We start from the raw sequence: 24,789 nt of genomic DNA on the forward strand, positions 1-24,789 counted from the left end.
TTTAGCAGAAAACACCCAGTAAAAGGCAACAGTGGAAGATAACCTGGAGAAGGTGTGGGGCTGCCAGCAGGACAGGACCTCTGAACAGCAATCACAGATTGCAAACGCAGTGAATTCAGAAAACAAACAGAATGGAAATGGGAGTCAAGGAGATAAGTGGGAAGCCTTGACTTGTGAAAACTAAAAGGAGAAGCACAGAGAATCAAGAGCTTTATTCTAAGACTCACATCCTGAATAGAAATAAACATTACATTTGTGTAAAAACAATGATGGGAACACAACCATCACACTTTATTAAAAACAAAGCAAAAAGAGACAATCTGAGTTTTAAAAAATACATTTCCCTCAATGACAACTCAAAGCAACTTAATTGTTCATGTCTTTTGAGTTGTAAGCATAGTAGACCAGAAGGAACAAATGCAGATGCCTACACCTGAACCAACTAGTAAAGAATTTTAAAGGGTTTTTTTCAGCTTTTTAAAAAATATGATTTGATTAGAATGAGATACAGTAGGAAGAGAGATTATTTCAGATCATGTCTTTTTGTTATTACTGCAATACATCTGTGACTAGGAGTTTCAGCCAGTCATATAAACAAATATTAAACCATAAAGTGTGCAGGTTAGCTTAAGGGCAGCATTTCCCATGAGACAAAGCACATATTGATGCCAGTGAACATGCATTTATGTAAGTGCACACAGTAATGCTGTCTCTAGACACTGCCTTCTTTTGATGGAGGTTCTCCTTCAAAAAGCAACCCCCAGCTTCTTTCAGCACTTGAGCTTCTGAAAATGTAAGTCTTCATATTCAGTCTAATTCAAATGTAATGTCGATTTGAAAGTAAGTTGCCTGTTGAGAATGTTTCAAGATTCAGAAGTCCAGCATAGTCTTATTGCAGAGAAATAAAAACCTTCTCTTCTTGCTCTTTCTAGAATGATAATGTAAGTTTTAATTTTTTTAATAATTTTGCAGTGAGACACACTTGACAGATATATATATAAATGAGGTCTTAGTGTTTGGAAAAAAGCTATAGCTTTGCATCTGTTGGCTTGAATTTAATATCAACAAATAAGCTGCTTTGTAGAAAAGATGGTTTTATATCTTGTAATAAGGATTTACCCCTGGGGGAGTTACAAAATTAAAAATAAATTAGAGAGAAAATTGGAAGAGGCTTTAGCTGTGCAGTGTCTACCAAATATACAATACACATGTACAAAACCCTTTTTACATTCATTCACACAGCCACAGAGGTACAATAAAAAACCTCAACAACCATTAAGACAGCAAATTCCCAATTATTTGTGTATGGGCTTGGGACACAGGTAGAATAACAGCACTGCTAGACCAGAAAATCAGCAAATTGCTTCTCTTTCATCCACTGCAGTCTCTCTCTTTTACTTTAGATGACAACTTACATTTAGATCAAGATCATCAAAGGAGCTTTGCTCTCCTTCTTCCTTACAGAGTTTAGCAGAGAGATCTAAATGAGTGCAGGAAACTTGCAAGGAAGGGGGAGGCTGCCAGGCACTCTGGTCCTCCCCTGCCTCTCACAAGAGTGCCAGAGTCAAGTGCTGAGTGGTAAAGAAGCAAAAGTCTCACAAAGGATGAGGATTATACCAGGATTTACTTATTACCTCACTGTTTGAAATAGAATCTCAAATTACAAATGAAAATTACAGGATAATTGTTTCTTTTGAATTTTTGCCCATTACAGGCAGTCTTGCAGACGCAGAGCTTCCCCAGTACAAACATTATTTCTCTACAGACTTTGCAGACATCCAGCCCTAACCAGCACAGGGGGAAGGAGGCAGTCAAATGGGGTTACACTGTGTAGGGTAACACAGATTTTTTTACGAAGCCAAAAGGCTCCCATGCCTAATCAATAAAATTTGCTAGTCTTCTGCTTGGTCAAGTAGCTGTTTCAGGAGGCTGAAGGCCTGCTGTAGGAGACTTTAACCTCTGCACAAAAGCTCAAAAGAACAGTTCCTCTTCTGGGTGAGTTTACATCCCCCTGACCCAAAAAGGTTTCCTATTTCCTCACATCCACTTGTATTACTAATGACTACTTTATAGGAATACTGATGCCTAAAGACAAAACACCAACATTGCTAAATTATTTACACAACAGAGAAAATGCACTCTTACAGGAATACTTCACTAGTCTGGCTTCCCAAAGCACCTGAAAATACCCTGTTCCCTCACAGATGATGCTTGCAGGCTGCACTGCTTTTGTCCTGCACCACGTTTTCAGCAAGCCTTTGGGAGATTAGATGGCATCATTTCCCTTCGCCTCCTCAGAACATCTGATCTTACCCAACCTGTTCTTATTCACAGCTCCCTCCTGCTATCTCTCTCACAGCGGGAAAGCTGCGTTGGTGTAACAGCGCTCAGCTGCTGCTGCAACTGGCTCTCACATGCTCCTGCTCCTTGCCCTGTGCCAGCTGGTGCTTGTGGGGCTGTGCGCTGAGCCAGGGTAAAGACCTGCCTGAAACCAAAGATTTGGGATTTTCACATTAATTTTCAGACTGTGTCCTGAGCAGTTTGTGACCAAATCCAAATTACTCTTGTGGGAGGCGAGCACCAAGTAAACAGAACCAGTCAAGGGACAAGCTTCTCCTCTGACACAGGGCAGGCTTAGCTTATTAACATGACATAACACAGCATTCCCTTCACTAAATTAAAAGCTCATCTGAAGTGTTTTGACTTGTTATTTCCTTTTAGAGATTTTGCAGAACAGACTGTTTTGACTGTGGATGTAGATCATAATAGTTGAAGTCAGATCTAGGAATTTGAACATGCATTTTTATAAAAACCATGAAAGGATCAATTTTTGGTGCCTTGATTTTGATCTAGCCTAAGCTCTGTTGTTAGATCTTATAATCTTCAGATGTTTTATTTAATGAGATTACTGGTTGTTACTTTAAGGGGTAAATTACAATTTAAACTACACAGATAAAGTAGCTGATCATGCCTCAGTTTCTCTCCTCCTGCCCACCCACTAGACTACATATGGCTTTCCCTTTGGTGGCAGACACAATGCTTGGTGTCACTACCACAGGTTACTGCAAAGAACAGTCCATGTCCACAACCATGTAAGACCTGAAGAAAGCTAGGAACAGATCAATGTTAAAAAAAAAAAAAAAAAAAAAAAAACACAAAAAAAAACCAAAACAAAACAACAACCTGCTAAACTCCCAGCCTTTTAATGTGTCAAGATAAAAAAAAAACTGTGCTATTTCTAATACACAATTTTTAAATTCATGTTGTTTTATCCCCAGCTAAACTTAGGTAAGCACTTTCCCTGAAATGGCAGTATGTGTCTTGCTCTGTAATGCAGAGGGACACAAGCACACTGAGAAGCTGGAGCCTTCCCCCAAACCTAAGAGTTGATTATATCTTTCTGAATTAAATCTTCAATATTGATATCTGATCTACAATACTCTCAGTCTTAAGTTACCTCTGAGCTAACACTTAGTCTGTCAGCTTTTGGCTCACATTCACACAGCACTACTTCAAAACAGGCTGCTGGACAGACGATCATCGTAGATCTCTTCCAACTGTAATAGTCCTTTTCTTTCCCCTTCCCCTTCCCCTTCCCCTTCCCTTCCCCTTCCCCTTCCCCCTACTCCTTTACACTCTCAGCTCTGAAGTCAGGCCCTCTTTCATTGCTCATCCTCTTTTATTTACTATGAAACTACTTACAGCAATACAAAGGTTTTCAGAAGGAAAAAAAACCCCTCATTTTCAAACTTACTAGGGTGTAAGTCAAAAGATCAAATGAAGGAAATCTGTATATATATCTCTGTTTATCATTTATAAATGTGTAATTTGCATTTATGATTTATCCTCCTGGATAAACTTGGGCATCTTAATCATATTCACAAGATTAATTAAAGTCAAATAATCATAAAACAAATAATATTCATTGTTTAAGGCAGGAGTCACTCAGAATGCATGACTTTTTTCCCCCATCTTTCATGGACTCATTACACAATGTTGGTCCAGCCACCTACCCACTCTGCGACATTTTTCCCAGCAGACAGATATGAATAATGAATTACCTACTTGCTATTTGTGATTCCTACAAATTTTATTTCCCAAAGCATGAGATTTGACTGAGATAGTAAAAAAAAAAAAGACCCAATGCAAATTTTCATTACTATTAACCATTCAAGGATCAAGCAGACCCAAATGAAATTGAATATGTAGCCTTCTTTAAAAGGCAGTAAGATAAGAATAAGGAAGTCAAGGAGTGTGTATCTTTCTCCATTCTCCATCAGTAATGTCTGAACACACTGATCCAATTTAAATCTAATCTGACAGAGAGTGCGAAGATAATCTTCCTATAGATTTTATAGTTAACTGAGCAGAAGAAAGAAAAACAAACATTGCCACCACCACGTACAGGCTTGGAGGTACTCACACTACTTACCAGGCACCAAAGTTGGGACTCTGCATCTTCTCACACAACAGCTACAAACCTCTAAGAGATCAGGGAATGCCTGTTCTGGGGATCACCAAATTGCTGCCTAGTAGCAGGCACTGGCATGAAATATGAGCAAGGGCTGTACCCAGGATATGGCACACATGAAGGAGAACCAATTTTTTTTACAGGCTATGAAACCTAGAGATATCTACTAAAAAAAGAAACCTCTCTGCTGAGACTACCAAGAGGCCTGTACTATTAAGAGGATTACTATTAATAAGGCTATTGGTGAACATTGAAAAAGGGATTGTTGTTTCTTGTGGTACATACACACTCCAACCCTGAAAATTCTTCTTAGTTTTGCAACAAATTAATTGACATTGAAAGGAGCATTTTCAAGTAGAATAGGATGGGAAGATGATGATAAAGAAGCAATGCTGGCAGAATTAAAACTTCATCTGGAGTCAATAATTTAAACCAAAAATATGTAAAATCCTAATAGCCAGCTGTGTTTGATGTCATTACCCAGGGCCAATGGGAGAACTGAAGAGTTCAGAATACATTATGGCTGCCTGGCTCTAGGCATATATGGCTTTATGGATGCTCCATGATCTCTAGAGGTATTCCAGAATTCTTCTGCATTAGATGTCTGCAAGCAGACACTCTCCTCTTGCAGTATTTATTTGTGGTACAGCATCTAGGAGAATTATCCCCCTTCTGGAACTTTCCTGACACCACTGTTGGCGAACGGGAATAAAGTTTGCTAAACTTCCAAATTACATATTAAATATTATCCCCTGGAGGAATATAGAAGCTTTGGGAACTTCTCATCACCATGAGTAAAACCCTCACTTTAGAACAACCACAGGTTATTCAAGAAGTGCCACTAATTACACACGACGCAGAAAATGCGGGAGCTGCCAATAGTTAAAGCAATTGTGAGGCCAGTCCAGGTCTCCAAGGTGACCAGCAGCAGAAGCCCGGGAGAAGCATGCAAAGCACACCAATCCATTGTGGCTCCTTCATTGTTGGCCACAGCATGAGCACCTTGTTTTATGCATGGCAGTAATTCCAAGGTTTATTCAAAATGAGTAAACCCAGCTAAGCAGAGGAAATGCAGGCATGAGCATAAAGAAATAGGTGAAACACAATGGCTTCATACAACAGTGAGAGCCAGTGCATTTATTGGCCTGTGCCATGATACTTCCAGGAGTCATACACACCAGAAATCTCAATGTTCCATCTGTAATGATCAAAACTACGAAAAACCCCCATTGTTTATATCCCTTGCAGCATGACTACTGAAGTAGGATACCAAAAGCATAAAACATCACTGAACCATGCTAATTAATTGGCATAAAGCATCACATTGCTACCAGGACAACTAGACATCTACAGGCAATTCTGCTGAAGAAACTTGCTATTCTTTATCACAAAATCCTGAATGAATTCTCAGAATGACCATTAAGATTAGACATGAAGCTAGATGTATTTTTAGATGACATGTTGGTTGGAGCAGGTGAAATTTTGTTGCATACCTGTTATGTACCTAAATCAACAGGGTCTTGATGTGACCCCTGAAGATTTAGCAATATTAGTATCAGATAAACAAATCAGAATTATACATCCATACGTCTATAAAGGAGAAAGAGATGTGGGAAGCAACAGGAACCATGGAGAGCAGCCTTTCATCCTGCACTTCTTGCCTGCTGAGCTGGCAGAACCAGACTAGAAAAACTTTACAAAGGGGTCAGGACTGTAATGTTTCTCACAAGAAAAATACACATATTCCACGAGTCAAACTCTATAAAATGACAACTTAGTGGATTTACGACGTTGAGAGGTAAGAGGTGCATAATCAGAGTAGTCAACTTTTGTGTATTTTTTTGCCATCTTTCACAAGTGTGGTGGTCATGACCAGCATGTAAGTGCAATCATACCCAGAAGGGGGTGAGAGTTGATGCAATACAGTTCAGGCATTGTTTTGCTCTAGCTAGAACATTAAATGTTAATTGAATGACCAGTGTGTAGCAGTTTACCTTCAGTAAATTGGTCAAAACAGCTCTGTGCCAGGGATCAAAACTCACATGGTTCTGGTCTTGCATAAAATAATGGCTGGAATACAAAGCAAAACCCAAATCTACCGACAAAAGAAGTGTTGTGTCCCTGCTTAGTGCAGTCTTGAAATCTGAAAAATACAGAATCTAATCACTATAGCTGTGCTACTGAAACAAGGAAGAGTTTGAGAGTGAGACTGATAAGATGATGCACTAGCAAGCTGGAGGTCTGCAGTCCTATGAAGTCTGACAAAAGATTACCTTGCAGTGTGATGTGCAAACTGAGAGGTATTCCATCAGTGCTATTATAAATGAGCTATGCACCTGATAGTGCTACTGGTGACTAGAGATTGTGCTCATGCTTAAGGTATCAAAACAGTAATTAACTGAAGATAACATGCATTATCTTTCTGTGGAAGAAAGTGATAGCCATGAAAGTATGATGGAGAAATCCAGAATCTCATATACCATAAAGTTTGGATCCAGGAATCATACACTAGGAGAGCTAATGCCACTATCCTGCTGCTTAATCAGGAAAAGACTAGTATTACATCTGGCCCTTGTTATCCTACTGCAATAAGAGAAACTCCACTAATTCATCCAGAAACTGAGCTGTGCATCTTGGAAAAGCCAAGCATGGTTTTTGGAAGAGCTTGTTCTAGGGGCAGAATCTGGAGACAGCACATAAGCTGGTACTTCCCAGAATGGTGGTTTGGTGCCCACTGGGGTTCCAATCCCAGGAAAACTAGCAGGGAGGACAAAAAGAGATCAGTGTGGGAGGCAGCTACTGGAAGATGCAGCCAAAACCCCCATTTTGGTTTCAGAATAAATGCAAGTCGATCACCAATAAATGCAAGTCGATCTTAATAAGAACTCTCTGAAATAATCAGCTCTTGGTGTCTATCATCCCTGGAAATCACAGTCACTTTCTGCACACTCTTCTGTAATGTGTGTTACTGAATCATGCAGTGCTCAGCATGGTGCACTGAAAATTAAACATCTCCCACTCCTCCTCACCAAGAATTCAAGAGAATGTGCATCTGAAAACACTGCTGAGAAGTATAGAAACTTGACACAGCAGCTGTGAGGAGTGATTGCGCCTCTCTTGATTCCAGCTGATTGCCACGAAGCTCAAAAAATCTCCAGTAATAAAAAAGCAGTGATACAATGAAGAAACTTGTAAAAAACTATTTGCTTTACCTGAATCCTGATTTATAAGCAAATTGCTGAATGTCTCATGTGTTTTACAGGTATTGACTCTGTAACCATTCCACATTAATGAGAAGTAACACTTAACTAGAAATATGTCCAATTCATTTATAGGAGAGGAAATATTAATGTGCTAGGAAGATATTCTGGCTGATAAGAGCAACATGAAATTCTATAATGTGAAACTCAGGGTTAGAATAAAAGGAACTTGCATCCTGTGCAATTAACATACAAGCAGAAATTCATCAACTGATGAGATGGCCAACCATTCATGTGTGAATTATGGCCAGGTATCACAAGTGCCCCCTTGCACTTCCAGCTGGTTACTTACACACCAACAGAACGTTTACCATCTTGTCATCTGTCATTTCATTCAGGAGCACATCTTTCTATGCTTACAAGCACACATATCTGACTCAGACACATATCCTTTGACATCTATCCAGTTGTGCAAGAGTCATGATTTTTCTTCCTTTCTCCATCCCACAGCTGAGGCCCAGTGGCAGTTCCATCACACAACAACTGTTCAGCACATGAAAGAAGGGAGTCAATGCACCTTCCTTGCATGAGCTGCTAATAAAAGTAACAGAGTGCTGAGGGCTGGGAAGCACAGACAGAGCATTAGCTCAGTTGGTTGGAGCTTAATGCCAATAATTCCAGGGTTCTGGCTCTGGTCCCTGTATGGACCATCCACTTAAGAGCTGGACTCAATAATCCTTCCAGCTTGGAATATTCTGTGACTCTGTGTCTGACTTTATATTCTATATATGAGAGTGATGCATCCAATGCTGAGAAATGCATGAGCAAAATTATTCAAGAGAAGGAAACCATTCCAGATGTAGCGGTCACCTTAGCAATCCCATTTCTCAGAAAACCCATCAGCACAGGCAGAATGAAGGTATATCACACAAGATCAGGCAGCCAGAAAGGGTGAACAGGCTGTCTGACCCTCTCAGAGAAAAGATGTGTCAGTGTGGAAGACTCAAACTTCATCATAAAGGCCATGACAGGTAAGTATGAAATCTCATTTGTCAGCAACAGTAAAACATCTTCTGTGAGAAAAGTAGGATAATAACATTTCAGGAAATGCAGTTAATAAAATAATTCCCATAAAACACCAGGGGGCATCTAGCATCAAGAAAAGCTTCCTGCAAAAACAATGGATGGATTTTTTTTTTTGTGGAAGAATAAAGCCGAGAGTTCTGTAACCCATCAAACAAGAGTGAAAGAGCCATTAAACATCCCATAACTATTCCCATTCTTTGATACTGAAATATGCATTCACTTTTTTTTTTTTTAAATCATGGCCCTTATTTTCTGCAGCCTTGTGCCCAGGGAGTGTAATATAGGTGAGGATGAGTTACACCTGCTTTGTTCAGTGCGCCAGTGGCTCCACAAACTGCACAACAGCAGGGCTGGGGCTTTCTGTGATGTGCCAGCAGCACTGGGTGTCCCCAGTTTACATCTTCTACACTGAAATGTATTTAGTGTGAGCAGAGGTTTCAGGTGAAATTTGTGCAGGGCAGCCCAGGTGAATTAGATCATTTGGATTTTTCACACATTTGTGTGTTTCTAGTTGCAAACACCAGGCTGAACTCATATGAAATTCAGAAAAAGCAATTAATGTTTGAGGGCATAAAATTCAAGATGCCAGCCAGATGGCAAAGGAAGAGGGAGAGAATGAAGGTAGCATGTGGACATAACTGTGTTGCTTGGACATATGCCTTCACCTGTTAGGTGAAGTACTGCACATACATTCAGTACCTGCATAGGAATGGTTGCTTATCTACTTTGCTAGAGCTAATAAAAGGCTAATGGAAGTAGAAACATCCCCAAAAGATCTGGGAGCCACCAGAATTTATGGGCTGGTCATGAGATCTCTGCTGATCTCCCAGCAAGTACTGTTGCCAACTATAACCACAAGTGCACCAGCAGGAGTTCAAAAAGCCCTTCTTTTTAGTTTGTTTTCCTGCTCTCCATTTCTCTCTCTCTCCCTCTTAGGATTTTCATGGGAAACCACACTCATGGTGGTTTTCAAACCTTTCCATGGTCTGACGGAATGTATCAATCTATTATCCCGCTCTTTACTGCCTTCCATGCATGTATAGTAACACTCATATATTCTCAATAATTTCATCCTGTTAATATTCAGCTTTTGCCTAGAAGATCTTTGCTACTCCTCAGTGAGCTAGAAGACAACTCTAATGGGATGACTTAGGTTGCTTATGGGGTTAATAACAATTTGGTTTGGTTTTAGGCATATAGATTTAAATTTGTTTTCTAGATAGAGAAAAGTAACAAGCCATTTTTAGTTTAGAAAACAGAAACCATCAGTGCTATTTTGTGTTGTGACAGCAAAAGACTACAGAGCTCTCCTGACAACCTCTCTATTTTTTAGTCTCTTCTTATGCCTTGCTCCATTTAATATTGCTGAAGAGGCATGCATAACATCTGGTCATAAAGATACAAAATTTCTCCTTTAGGAGGAAGAATGGGCTAATATAGGTCATCTGTATGATACATATGTCATCCTTACAATTGCATCCAAGACAGATAACATCCAGGAAAAAATAGCTTTAAATAAACAAAGAAACAAGCAAAATCCTTCAATATGTAGGTCCAGGAAAGCATATGCTTTAGCATATGTGTAGTCAAGATATTGAACTACATAGGCTCATTTACTGCCAAATTCTGAGTTTCTTAAATGCATAAGATCCATAATAACTATTCAGGTCTGCCATGATCTGTCTTATGCATCTCCTCTAAAAAATTCCTGCTTCAAAATAAATGACTGCATTTCTAACTGCTTTCTTGTTTACATAATTTGCAAATAGGAAAGGCTAAAAAAATCTTCCTGGGATTCAGATTTCTGCATCAATTTCACCAGTAAAAAAGCAATAAAATTTGCTTTGACAAAATGAACATATTTTTATGATAATTGATTACAATCGCCAGTGACAAGAATGTGTAAACATTTTTGCATTAGAATTCTGATTTACTTGTTCTACAAGTTTGAGGCTTCATTTTGATTTTTAGTAGATTTATTTTGTATAGTTTTATTTTATTTACATACTTTTTAATAATTTCAGAGAAGGTCGGGAGAAGCAAGGTGGACTCATGTCCACATGTGATGGACTCATGGTATGATATTTGTAACATAAAACCTGTCAAAAGAATACTTGAAACACTTAGTATTTTTATCACATTATTTTAATAAGCATATAATAAATAGAGATTATTTGATTTCAAAAAGACGGTAAGATGTATCAAAATAAAATAAATGATATTGCAACTAATCACTAGTCAGAATATATACAGAATATATCCTGAGATGTGGCTTCATATTCTCAGTTCTAGCTTCAAACCCTCTGCCTTCCAGCATGCAGTCCTCTGCCAGAGAAGAGGGCTAAGGCAGATGGATAGCTTCACCCAGGCAGGAAGGATATAATTCATGCACTATTCTTCATCATCTCATAGATATCATATCTATATTTACCTATTGCAAGTACAGTGTTAGGTAGAGAATTTAGACTAAATATTGGAGTGGAGTCTCTTTTGAAGGAGAGTTGGATATCAACAGGCCTTTAATAACTCTTGCAATCAGTATTTTGTGAGCTGGAAACACATGCAGATGCTTCCAAGTGTTGGTTTGATCTGCGGTCTGAAAAACTCCAGCATTCAAATGCAAAATACTCCCCAAAATAATTATGCTCTCTCCTTCTTTTTCCAGTTCACCTTGCATATTACTCCCCCATTTGTACCTTTTTCCCTACACGCCCACTGCAGCTTTACCTTTGCTTTTTCAAACTATTATGCTAGATTCAAATACGAATGTATCCCACACTCACACGCCTACCCTTGTGGTTTGCCTGCAGCAACTGAGGCTTACACCTTCCACCACACCACCATTTGATTGTTTGGTAAGTGGCATCAGCCTTGAGCCTGCTATTTCCCCTTCTGTGTCAGGAGCTGGCACATGCCTTCATGGTCATGCTCACCAGCTCAGCAATTTTACCTGCCCCCAGCAGAAAAGAGCTGTGCCCAGCTTCTACAACAGAGCAGCAAATCCCCTCTCCTCTGACAGTTTATTTGGCAAGCATCTAGGACCCTTTCCAACAATTATGTAAAAATAAAATTTTCCAGCCAGCAGAAGTTATGTGGGCATGTCTCTGAGCAACTTCATCGAGCTGAAGATGTCTCTGATCATTGCAGGGGGGGTTGGACTAGATGGACCTTTAAGGTCCCTCCCAGCCTGGACTGTTTGATGGTTCTATGATTCCAAATGACTCAGCTACTCACCATTTCCTCAGCACCCGGAGGATTGCAAAGGCTCTGGCTACCTCTTGCCACCCCCACCTTCCTCATCAATGCTGCTGCTCTCAAGAGCCAGAGAAAGCTGCTCAGCCTCAGCAATAAACACAACATAAGAATTACCATTTTGGTATGTAATTTTAAAAGCTGCTTTACTGATACGTGAGTTTACACTCACCTCACTGCAAAATACCAGCAGGTGCTTAAACAGCAAGACACAGGACCAGACAATATCCCTTCCATCACAAGCTCTTGTCTGCAGCAAAGAAAACATATGCTGAGAAAGAAACATGACCAAGGAGTTACAGTTGGGATTGGACTTGGGAAGCACCAAGGGGGAAGGAAAGTTCCTGCACAACTACAGGACTACTGAAGTGCTAGATATGGAGTGGATGAGAAATGAAAGCTCAGGGGATGTCAGATGCAAATCTGGCATGCCTTCAGTATTTTTATTCTTTACATTTCTACTCCAGTTAAAGAAAGTGGGTTTTCCTTTTCCCGTAATCACTGCTTCATACTGTAGCAAGAAAATCTGGAAACCTGGGGTTTCACACATAAACTTACTTTAGATGGGAGTGAAAAGAAGTGAAGGGTACTGCTTATGATCTGAAAGGTGAGTGGAGTGGTAATTATACAGAGAGAACTGAAGAACCACATATTAAACACCACAGTGCATTAGTACCGCTACCTTCAGCTGAACCATACTATAATTTCATCACATGAGATGAATGCAAGCTTTCCTATCCAGCTATTCCTGTTTTGCAATCCTGGTTTTTTCTGAGGCCGGTCTGGATATGAGGAATTTAAGCAAGGGGGAGCCCAAATTCGCAGGCTTCTGGACTAAAAAGGAAAAATTGCTCGTTATATATGTTCCATGGGAAATCCTGATTGGGAACATGCAAGTAATGAATATCTTGCCAGGTGAATTTCTCAGGTCATCAGTCTTGTAAATATGTGAAAAAACATACTTCAATTTCCCCTTTGTGTTTCCTTGCACAACAGCTCTTCCTGTGGAAATGTGTCATTCCTGACTTTCCAGCAGTGCCTGTATGAAAAGGCCATCGAGGCCCAGAGTCTTGCATTCACCCAGGGTTTGAAAGGCTTTTCTTCTATTTCCTGCAATAGGTGGAACTTCTGATGCCAGGTTGTCAGCCTAGTGTGTACTCTGACAGGGTTTGCTCTGCAAAGTCTCCTGCTCTTCCTCCACACAGATCCCACTGTCACCTGTCTGCTGGAGCTGCCTGGCTCCATGCCCTGCAAGACATCATTCCTGACAACTCCCCCATCCAACCCTTCCCTGATTTTATAAATGACACCTCAAAAAATGCCCTATGCTCATATTCATGTTTAATTCCTCCTCCTTAGACAAGCCAGGCAGGTCCCATTGACATCGCCTGAGCTCTCATTTCTCATCCACTCCATGTCTAGCACTTCAACACAAGGCAGAGGCTGAGAAAAGAAGGAAGCGTCTACCCAAATATTGCTATGCCTCCTTTATAGTTTTACTTTCTATGTATCTGCTTGACCATCAGCCTGAGCAGCAAGGTGCAATTTAAATGAACTGTTGTCATTTATACACGAGCTGCCATTTAGCTGCTCATTAGAGGAACACAGCTTTAAAAGATTGTGATGAGTCTGTTAGCTTCCCTTAATAACATCTTTCAAAACCAGCAGCGATATTGTTCTAAAAAAAACTCCTTTTGTACTTCAAATTCTCATCAACTCTATCAGTCCTAAGAGCATTAGCCAAGGTTTGAGCAGTTCATCATCTCTATTACATTCATTTACATGCTATTGTACTTGACACTGGATAATAAGAGCTTATTCAGCAATACTTCATTTTTTGATCTGGTAAATTTACTAGAGGCCTTATTCTTTAAATTGATTTTATTTTATGCTTATTTTTTCCCATCACTTGCCTTCTTTTCTTGCAGCTTACAGCAGCACAGACCTCTGAATATAAAGTAGCAGGGGTAAAATTGATCTTCCAGTTATTATACTTCCTGCTCTGGTTCTCTTGACCAAAGGCTCCCACTCCAATAACAAAAGGACCTTCTGTTTCCTTCAGACATGGTGTCAAAGCTTTTATACATAGGCACCATTTACTGGATGACAGACATCAATCATATTTCTAGTCTTGGGTCTATTGCCACCAAACACAGAAAAATGGCAGTGGGACTGGAAAAGATCATGTTTTCCCACTGAGATTCACACCCATGTATGGTCCAATTTAGCAGCATGAACTTGCCATGACACATGGGTCCCCTCTGGAAAATGTTCATCTGAACCCTTGGAAATGTTTGTGATCTGCTTGTTGTTTAGCAGCTGCCTGCACTGTGGCCATCACCAGTCTTTGGGGGTACTACAGGCAATTGTTTTGGCTCTGTAAATTAATTTGGTAGAAAAGGACATTGGTTTGGGCATATGGCTGATATTCTCTTCTCTTCTCAAGATAAATAATGCAGTAACTATGCAAAAGGCAGTTAACAGCTTCCTGTTGGGTTTTATGGAAAACAAACTTATTTATCACCATAATTATGGTAAAACCTTTCCATAAAATGCACACCAGTGTATTTAATTAAAACAGGTCATTTGTCTGCTCAATCTGCAAAATTCAAGTGCTAGCTTCTACAGAATAAATCTATACAGAAACACTGAGCCTGGGTAGGGGCAGTAATTATTTTTTCTGCCATTAGTCTGCAGTACTATGTATGTGACCAGGAAATGGCTTTTGAGGCACCTTCATCCCTTTCCCTACAGGTATGTTTGAAGGAAATGGGAGTGATCTCACACTCATTACATGCTAGAATATGAGATTGAACGGAGAAGAAAATTACCTGGTCTTTATGATTACCTTCTCTTTCACAGCCAAGAATTAAAACCACATTTAGATTACTTCACATTTGGAACAGTCCTACTACAGAAAATGAAGGCAAGCAGATTGCATCTGCTAGGTCAAGCTTCCCATCCCCCACCCCTGAAAATCACCAACCCAAATGTCACTTGTCTGTGCTGGTTCTCACAGAAGGCAAACCGTATGTTCCATTCCCAGTGTCCGTACCCTTCTGCAGCTCCTAAACAGCCGACTGCCCCCAACGGCTGTGGGCCAGACTTTGGGTCTCTTCCAGCAATGAAAGGCAGAGAGGGCAGGAGATGTCCCGCTGCTACTCTCCTTTCATTTAGAAAATGGAGAGGCTGTCTGGCTGCCAACTTGTCAGTGCAAATAAGTCCCCTCTGCAGACTTTATCAGATGAATCCCAATGTGAAAACTTTTTACATATGAATTGCTTTGCAAGGAAGGCTCCACTCTTTTCAGAACAAATAAGGAAAAGAACAACATAAAGGAAGCAAAAAAGTAAAGAACCTGTACTAAAAGGTCACTTCAAAGGAACAAAAGTCCACATGGCTTCTTTCTCCTGTTCTCTTTCTTTTTTTTCTTTTCCACAATTGGCTCTCCAGCACCTACATGCTGCTCCCCTAACTGCAGCACCTTAGTCACCACAAGGCTCATCAGTGTATCATTAATTACTCCTGTTAATCAAAGCTGAAAGGCTGAAGGAACTACAGTGCCCAGCAGATCAGTAATGGCCACAAGCCCACCGACAGCCCACTAGGTGAGCAAGGACAAGAGGAGCTCATAGCTATTCAATTTTCAGTAGTCTAGGCAGAATGGCCAGCTGAAAGGAATATCAGTCTGTAAAAGAACAAACACTTGTCCTGGAAAATCACCAGCAGTGCAAATGGTAGCCAGGACTGTGGTTAGATTAAATCAATATTGTCAGTTACATTATTAAATATTAATCTAAGATATTAAAAAAGGGAGCATTCCTCTGCCTCTGCCAGAGACAGCTTGTGTAATCACACGCAAATCACTTCATTTCAGTTCCTCTCAAATTCCCAACTGTAAAACAGATAATAATATTTTCAACCCTTTTAAACAAGTTCATCTCTCTGGGCAGGCTCCCTGGGCACCTCTCATAATGCTCATGCACATCCTCACAGAGACAGGCACCTCCAGAAGCCCCTGTCATGCTACAGAAGAGACACGGCACTGAAGCTCCAGGGTATCACCAGCACTTGCTGCAGAGGGGGAAGAGCTAAGGCTAAGAGAGCAAAAGGGTAGACTGGAGTGCTTTAGGTAAATTTTTTATCTTAAAATCAGCTGACTCCAAAAAGACTGTCCTCAGCCACTGAAAACATCTGTTGAGACTGACACTGAAGTGTTTTTAGCTCTCTTGAAGGATTCACAGTGCTAAGGGAATGCAATGCAAAAATGGGTGACAGTGACACAGTGTTTTCCAGAAACCTGATGCAGGAGCACACTTATTTGTGTCACAGAAAAAAGAGTGTTAAGGTCAGGAGAGATGCACCAGATATCACATTTAGAGGTTCCCTGCTCAAGCAGGGTCTTGCTAGAATATGTTGCCCAGGACTGCACCTAGATGGCTCATGAGTGATATTCTGATCTAACAACAGTTATATGTGAGAGAACATAGACAACAAGTGCAAGTAAACCACAAAAATGCCATCTCAGCACACATATCCTATTTCTGCCACAGTATTTTAGCACTCCAGAATACTGCTGAAGCCTTAACTCCTTATTAAAGTTAAGAACTTGCCTAAATTGCCTGCTGAATTGAGATGAGCTGATAAAATGTGATCCCAGAATACAACAACTGAAGGATAAGGAAATTCTGAGCCTAGACAGTCATGAAGAAATCATGTCCTTCATGCTCTTGAGAAATTCCTGTACCACATTTGTCTTCCTAAGAACATGCTGTGGATGGAAAGCCAGGTGAAGTGACAGTGGCTCAGCAGAGCGACACTGGGTGAGGTGGTGCCCAGGCGTGACTGCACATGACCCAAGCAGAGTCAGGCATGGATATCAATGCACAGAATAACTCTACAATAATGCCTATTTGTGGTGATAATTACAGCTCTCTAGGAAAGGAGCCTGTGTTTTCCAAGATTTTGTGATTTTATGGTGGATTCTTAGCCATATATTAAGAATTTGTAGAGAAAGAAAACATGAGGAAAAAGGGACACTGTTGATGGGTTACTGCTACTTTCTTTACTATGGCTGATCCCATCCATTAAAATAAACTTGAAGCTGAACAGAAACAAGCAAGCTGATATCTGTAATACAATAATTGCCAGCAGAGCATCTACTTCATAAATCAACATGTGAGAGATCTAAATCATAAAAGACAGATTAGTTTTCATTACTTCTCTCCTAACATGACAATTTCAATGGCCAGTTATTTTCTAATGTATTTGCCATAGGCATTTATGTCACTTCTTTAAGCCAAGACTCTCACAAACACATATGTCAAGGTTTGTACATATTACTACATCTCATCTGAAGGCCAGGATCAGTAAGAATAAATCTTTCAGAAATGGCCATTTATGTGGGGTGCTAAAGCACTCAAAAATAAAGAAGTGCATAGTTGCAGGTCACTGAAAATTTTGGACACGGAAACAATTAGTTGAACAAAAAGGCCTGAGTGCCAGATCTGAACTTCAACTGGAAAGTCTCAGCTATTAATTATCCCACATCAGACAGGGTCAGACTGTTCCCAGTCTCTCTCAGGGGGAAAATGGACTTCTCTTCTTTGGGGGGCCTCTGTAAAGGACAAGAGGGAGGTGCAGGACTGATCTCCCACCCTGGGGAAAGACAGCAGGAATGAGAAGGGCTGTGGGCTGCCTACACTGCTTTGAAGCTATGGACCTCGTATTCCAAGCCATGGTGGGGACTAACTGGGAAAACACTTGTGCCACTGTCCTCACAGGGGGGCTGTGTCACAAGGATACAGCACCCTCCAGCAATGAGCAGCTCAGCTGGTGCTGCCCAAACACCATGGCTCTTCCATGGCTCTGCACCCCTGCTGCCACTCAGGCTGAGGTGGGACTCTCACCACTTCTGGGACACACAGCAGGAAAGGAGAAGACATCTATATTCTTTTGAGAGGGACTGGCTGCAGAACTAGAGAGGAAGAGAGCAGGGAGCACCAGCTGAAACACCTTCACATCCAGACATCAGCTAGCAGCCAGCCAGATTCCGCTCTGGTTATGTGAGTGGATCTTCCCATGGCTGCTCCATCTTGCACTGCCCATTTGGCTGATCCCAGCATCACTTCCCAGAGTTGCTGCCCATCACTGAGGCCCAAGGGCTGTGATGGGAAAGCACCAGCCTAAAAGGGTTTTATTGAATTGAACACAATTACAATGGAGGTTCCAAAGGTGAGTAAGTGGCTCTTACTTCTACCATTTACTGTATTTTATTTTTTTCAGTTTGTCTTTGTCCTACCTGTAACTGTAACTATTAAGATACACCTACAAATGCTGGCCCAGATTTTCAGTGAGCCCTTTAAGACCCAAAGGATTATTCCAACCTAATAAAATCCTCCTTTCTTTGCTGAAAATGATAACCTTCTACCTGCTCACCTGACAGTGGCACCATAAGCCACTGTAATAGAAGTCCAGGAGCAAACCTGACAGAGAGGTTGGGGGGTTTTTTGATGCTATCAAAAAAAAAAAAAAAACCAAAAAAACCAACAACAGAAGCAGAGACAGATTTTGCTGCTAAGAACTAATGTCATTTATCCACAGGTTCCTTTGTTTTGTTCAGTGCTGTGTTTCCTAAATTTATATTGTTCAACAGACTTCTGACCTCTTTGAGTGGTATCTGGCAGGTAACTGCTGCCCAGACCAAACTTCTCCCCAGCCCATAATCACAGCATATCAATGGTTCCAGTACTCAAAATCAGGTAAATTTCTGAAATTAGGGAAACCTTATGAATGTTCTGCATTGAAATTAAATGGTGAGATCCAGCAACTATTGTGCAGTTTTTCCTTCCACCATGTCTGTGTTATCCCCAGCCTGGAATGCTATGAAAGGCAATGGCCAAATTGGTCTCCCGTGGGACTGCAGTCTTTATTGGGAATGGGACTGATTTCCCTCATGGCTGTTCTCAGAGGAGGGGAAGCCCCAATTCAACTCTTGCTTTTCCCCAAGAGAGTGAAAAAAAAAGGGAGCCAGGGTAAACAATAGCTTCAATCAGCCACACACACACAAAACAAAGGGAATTTTTTTTTGCTGCACAGCCAGAAGAGGAGGGGTCTGACTGGCATTCAGGCTGTGCAGAATCTCACTGTGGGAGAGAGGTCTTCTGCAGTCATTACTCTCCTATGGCGCTTGTTATTGACAGCGCTTTCAGCTGACTCTGGCAGAGAATAAAAGTATCCCTCTCAATAATATCATTCACTTTCCCCGCCTGCTTTCCCCCTCTCTGTGCCTCTTCCAGAGCACATGTGCAGCTGACACTGAGTGAACATGGTGACCTCCTCTGAATATGCATAAATGCTAAGGATTGTCTGATTTTTTTTTCTCTGCTGCCATGGCTGGCTGAAGCAATAGCCTGGCCAGCATTTTGCTGATGAAAGAATGCACCAGTTTGCAACTGTTAGCCCACAGATGGCCAACTCCTAAGTCTGGCATCCAGGCTCATATTTAGTCTCATAAGCAATTTAGAAAGCATATAGTTAAAACTGATGAGACATTGATGGTCAAATGATGTGCATCTACTTTTATTTTCTTTAAACAGGTGAGACATACATCAATGTGCTGAGCATGGACTAGACAGCAGGGAGAAAAAAATTAATGTTACCAAATTTTTTTTAGAATTTAGCTCTGTAGTGCTTGGCAGTCAGAGTGTGCCTGACTGAAGTATATTGGATGTAAATGCAGATTAAAGAACAGGCTTTATTCCCACTGGAGCTATGCAGATCCAACACTGCTGAACTTCTGTAGGTTATACACATGAAAAAGGCAGATTCACCATCTCCATTCCTTTAAAATCAAAATGGGGGTGTCCTCACAATGATAAGAGTAAACACAATCAATTTTGCTCTTGATTGTTGAGCACAATGCTCTTATGTTGCTTTCTGCTTTTTAGCACTTCAGATTATTATCTTAAAGCATTTTCTTTACCCATGAAAAGTTAAAGGCTCACTTTTTAGTTTTAATAGAAAGTGATTATTATATTATTTACACTTTAAGACCAGAATATCTAAAACAAACATAAAACTGATTAAAATACCAGAAGAAACAGTATTGAGGTCTGCTGAGGCTTATTTGCTCTTCTGATAGTCATTGCCATGAGGAAGACAAAGAAAATGAGCAGTGCCATTGTCTGATGAGTGCATTTACACTGGATTTGCTTCAAGGGCTTTATAGAACAAAAGTAAGGGTTCAATTAATCACAGACAAAATTTTAAGAAATCAATAAGTCAGTGAAGTATTTGGGGATGTCACTGTACATTCATTACTCATGGTCTGCTTCCCTTGTATGATAAAGTCATTCTTAAGTCATCCTTACATTGCCCTCCTCCCACTTTTATCAGTGAAACCTGAACAGTTCTTATATTCCTTTCATTTGTGCTTGTATTCCTACTAGTAGGCTCACACAACCTGCTTGCCACTGACTCCTTAGCTGCTCCAGCTGGGATAATACTTCCAAATGTCTGCAACCATCAGCGCCACCAGCAAAGAGACCTGCAACAACCTCACTCCTCTTGGGCCTGTGATGCCTATCACTTGCAACAGGCCACTTGCAACCCCACCAAACACCCAGTTCTCATCTGACACAAACTGTTGTGGCTAATTTAGAGTTAACTGTTGATTTATACTATGTAATTCATACCTGTCCTTAAATCCTGAACACAAATCTTCTAAGCAGCCAGAGTAATAACAAAATTTACCTTGTAAAAGCTTAAAAACAATCGAGGTGTCCATTATAGGTTGCTTGTCATTACTCTTGATTAAAGTATTTCTTAATAAGAAGGTAATTTAACAGAGTCAAACAGAAGAATATCGTGGCAGGGATGAAGGATCAGAAATCACCTCTGGTGGTCAGTATTACTGCTAAAAACTGCCATGTGTTAAGCAAATGAAAGTAGTTCATTTGCCCAGTAAGAGAAAGCAGATGAAGCAGGCAGCTGGAGAATGGGAGGAAAAGATGCAAAAAAAGAGCATTTCTAAGGACTTGAGTCAGGAAACAGAGGTAGGGAATTCATAAGGAATGAGGTTTTTAGTGACTTTTCAGCAAACTTGCTATTATACCATAGCTAGTTAGATAAAGCGAAAAAAACCCAGCTGAAAAACCCCACCAAGTTTGTTTTTTCTGCTAACAGTACAGTGAAAGAAGAGTCACTGGCACAGATCTGTTGTCCGGGAAGAGCATCTGACATTCTGCTGTGACCCCAAGAGATGCTTGTCCTCTTAGAGCCTGCACTGCATGGTCCAGATAAGATGCCTGAAGTGTTAGCCATGAGAGAAAGAAAAGAAAGATTGAAAAGCTGGGGAGCTTGGAAAGAAAAAATAAAACAACCCTCTAATAAAACTAAATTAAAAGTAACAGTCAAAATCTGATTGGAGTGTTCATTACCAAGGCTAAAATTTATTGAAAACTTTAATAGATAATTAGCATGTAATCTTCTTTAACTGTTAAGCTGCCTAAAAAAATTGTGTGGCATAGCAGCCATGTAGCAATTCATCTGTGTTGTGGCAAATACAGACAAAAAGTTTTAGTGGCAAGTTCTGTAAATAATCCTTGAGTAGTGGTAGGAAATTTAATAAATCATGCTTTATTCCACAATTAGATATGTAACGTAAGGGCATGAGATGACACATCATGCATGGCTGCATAGTATGTGACTTGAAAGAACCTACACCCAGTTTATTTTGATGTAAAAATTATATATTGCAATTCACATATAAACCCAAACAGTTTCATTTTGGAAAATATTGAAAGGGTAATCTTGGACTTTTAAATAATGAAACAGTGTGAAACATTCAACAAAAATAACAAATTCCTAAAACATTTCACTGCTGATCAATATTTTCTTTGTAAAACTGTGCATGCACAAAGCCAACCCTTAATTTTACTTACAGTATCTGATATTTTCCTCAACATTCAGTTTTTGGCATAAATTAATTTTACTTTTACTGGAACCTCTATGAAAACTGAACCCCAGAGTTCACTTCAAACATCAATATTTGAAAATGGGGCTTATATGTATCATAAAAGTTAAACCTTATCATGAGTGAAAAGGTATCATTTTTCATATTTGTATTTTGTTCTTAGAATTATTATTTTTTTATTTGATTTTATTTTTTGTTCATAGTGCTTGAGAACTTCAGACTGAAAGATCTGGTACCATAAACACAAAAGAAATACAAATCCTGCTTCCTTGGGCTATAAATAAGAATTACCGCATCCACGAATTACCCTGAAATTTGTAAGAGAAACAAAAATAAGCTTTGCTTTCCTAGAAATCATGTCATTTGGAAGCATTGAGGATTATCACTAACATATTGACAAACTTTCTGTACAGTAAGAATATTTTCAGGGGAAATAAACTCTGTTCAAACCTTTGAAATGAGGCAAAGCTAAAGTTCAGAGTTTGTTCTTCAATTCATATTTTAATTACAGAACTCAACAAAATATAGAAAAATTCAAAACAATTTATATTTTTAGCAATAACATTTGAAAAGTAACCTAGTAAACAATAGAAATCAACCAGATCTATAAAATACATCTTCTCCTATAGAACTGCAAAGGCAATTTTGGGTTTCATCAGAGGAAGATGAGGCTGCTATTTAACACATCTGCTTGTATCTCCATGTGCAATTTTTCATTTGAATTGTTTCTAGTAACAGCTGATTGTATATAAGCACACAGCAGTAAATTCAACAGGTGAAAAGAAGCAACTGAGCCTTCAAAAATCAGTACATGCAAATTGTCCTTTTAATTAGTGTTAATTGAAGACAAAAAGAGAAGGTTGGCTGTGGATGATTTTTAAATCAAGGGTCAAGTCTAGTTGTTGCCCAATGACAAAACAATCCTTATAGGATAACTGTTACCACTTCCATGGTGAACATGTCTAAGCCAAAGCCCTGAGTGATCTCTGTGGATGGAACAACTGCAGAAAACTGGCATTAGTAACAGCTTTTAATGAGACTGGTAAAAATTCCAAACAAACAAATGTAATGTTCTTTTGTTTTTCTTTCATTTCCTAAAAGGGACAGTTTTCTCTGCTGAACAGGTGATTAATGGACTCCCAGTAGAAGGCAAAGGATGCATTTTGACAAAGGATTTGTGAAACCTGGCCTGGTCCCAGCCTGGGGCTGTCTTCCCTGCTTCCACACTGCAGGATCCTGCTCACACATATACCAGATAGAAGATGAAGCTTCTTCTTGATAAGAATAACCTTAGCTGATCCCAGACTTCATGTGGGAATAAAAGTGTTAGAAAAAGGAAAGATAGAGCAAAGTGAATCTGATGTGGCACAGACTATACTGCAAGGAAGGCACCTTTCTGTCCTTATGCTGGGAAGCTGTAGGTACAGCTAGAAAGCTCTGGAAAGTGACATTCTGGATTCAAACAACTTAAAACCCTCTTGTTGAATACTATTTTGCCTGATTGGTGTTATGTGTTTTATAGCTCAGGATGTGAAGGACTATACTGTGCATGATTTCCTTACATAATTACATTACATAAATCTGCACTGCACTAACACAGAAGTCAAATGGTTTCACAGTGTTATTTGAATAGGCCTCTTTGTATTTCAGACACACTTGCATTCCCTGTCTGTTAGATTACCACATAATAATCTATTTTTAATGGTGTAGTTCCAGTCTCTTGGTCAAAAAAGCACTTTTAACATCCATTACATAAATAAATGCACTTTAAAAACAAATTTAGTATTTATCAATTGGTAGGCAACATTTCTTAGATGCCTATGTTCTAAATTTTAAATGAGGATAGCAATTTTTATTTCTTTCATCTCAAAGAGCTTTAACTGATGAGACAGCTGTGAATGGAAACCTATCCATAGAACCTGATGTTGAGCCAAGTATGTCCAACAATCCACTACACAGATGAACAGAAAACGCTTCTTTTCTCTCCTCATAAAAAAATTCATTGTATATTAAGCAGCCATTCTACAACCAAACTCAAAAAAGAAGCTGCCAAACTGCAAACCCCTAATAATCCTCAAGGAAAGTTTCAGAATATTCTTAGCAATGCAAATATGGATGAAGCATATAAGTCAGGAGTAACTGTCTTTTGGAGTCTTGGAGAAACTTGGCCAGTTTTCATAAGTATTTTGTCCTGGAAAACTTTAATGGACTGCTCTATTTTGTTCTTTGTTTAATTTCCTCTCGTACATTTCTTTTTAATCTCTCGTCTTAGAGTAACTGCATCACAAAAGAACCTCATGGGCAGAAGTGACTGTCTCTCAACCACAATTTGTTGACTCTTGTATTGGAGCACACCAGGAAACCACTCAAGATGTTCTTAAATGCAATTAGGGTATTGGCTATATTGGGAGGCCCTCAGGGTTTACAAGCTCTCTTAGCATGAGACCAATTTATGGATGCTTAAGTTGTAATGAAGCAGAAAAAGTATAGAAAAATAAACTATTTAAAAATATTTAAGTCTCTGGAGCATGCTTCTGACATATTTTCCAAGTAGCAGACTACTTTATGATTTAATAATGGGCTTTTTTCTTGAGAAACACTAAAAACTTCTCTAAAATTAAACAGTAGCATGTAAAAGCTGGAAAGGCAGGAAGATATTAAGAGAAAACAGCAAGGGACTTGACCCTTCATCCAGCCCAAAAGCAATAATCCATAAGAGCTAAGAAACTCTACGTAATAGAGATGAAGTCTAAAATTTGATCTTTATAGAAGCTGTCAAACAAAATCTCATTAGATGCACAAGC

At 39.7% G+C, this 24,789-nt stretch overlaps 1 protein-coding gene across 1 annotated transcript in view; it reads right to left on the reverse strand.

The window, feature by feature from the left end:
* Positions 1 to 24,789, reverse strand: part of SLC35F1 (solute carrier family 35 member F1) — a 228,529-nt gene that overhangs the window by 51,547 nt on the left and 152,193 nt on the right. The window lies entirely within an intron of this gene.

Source organism: Ammospiza caudacuta, chromosome 3, assembly GCF_027887145.1.
Source record: "Ammospiza caudacuta isolate bAmmCau1 chromosome 3, bAmmCau1.pri, whole genome shotgun sequence".
In the NCBI taxonomy this organism is placed as follows: Eukaryota; Metazoa; Chordata; class Aves; order Passeriformes; family Passerellidae; genus Ammospiza; species Ammospiza caudacuta.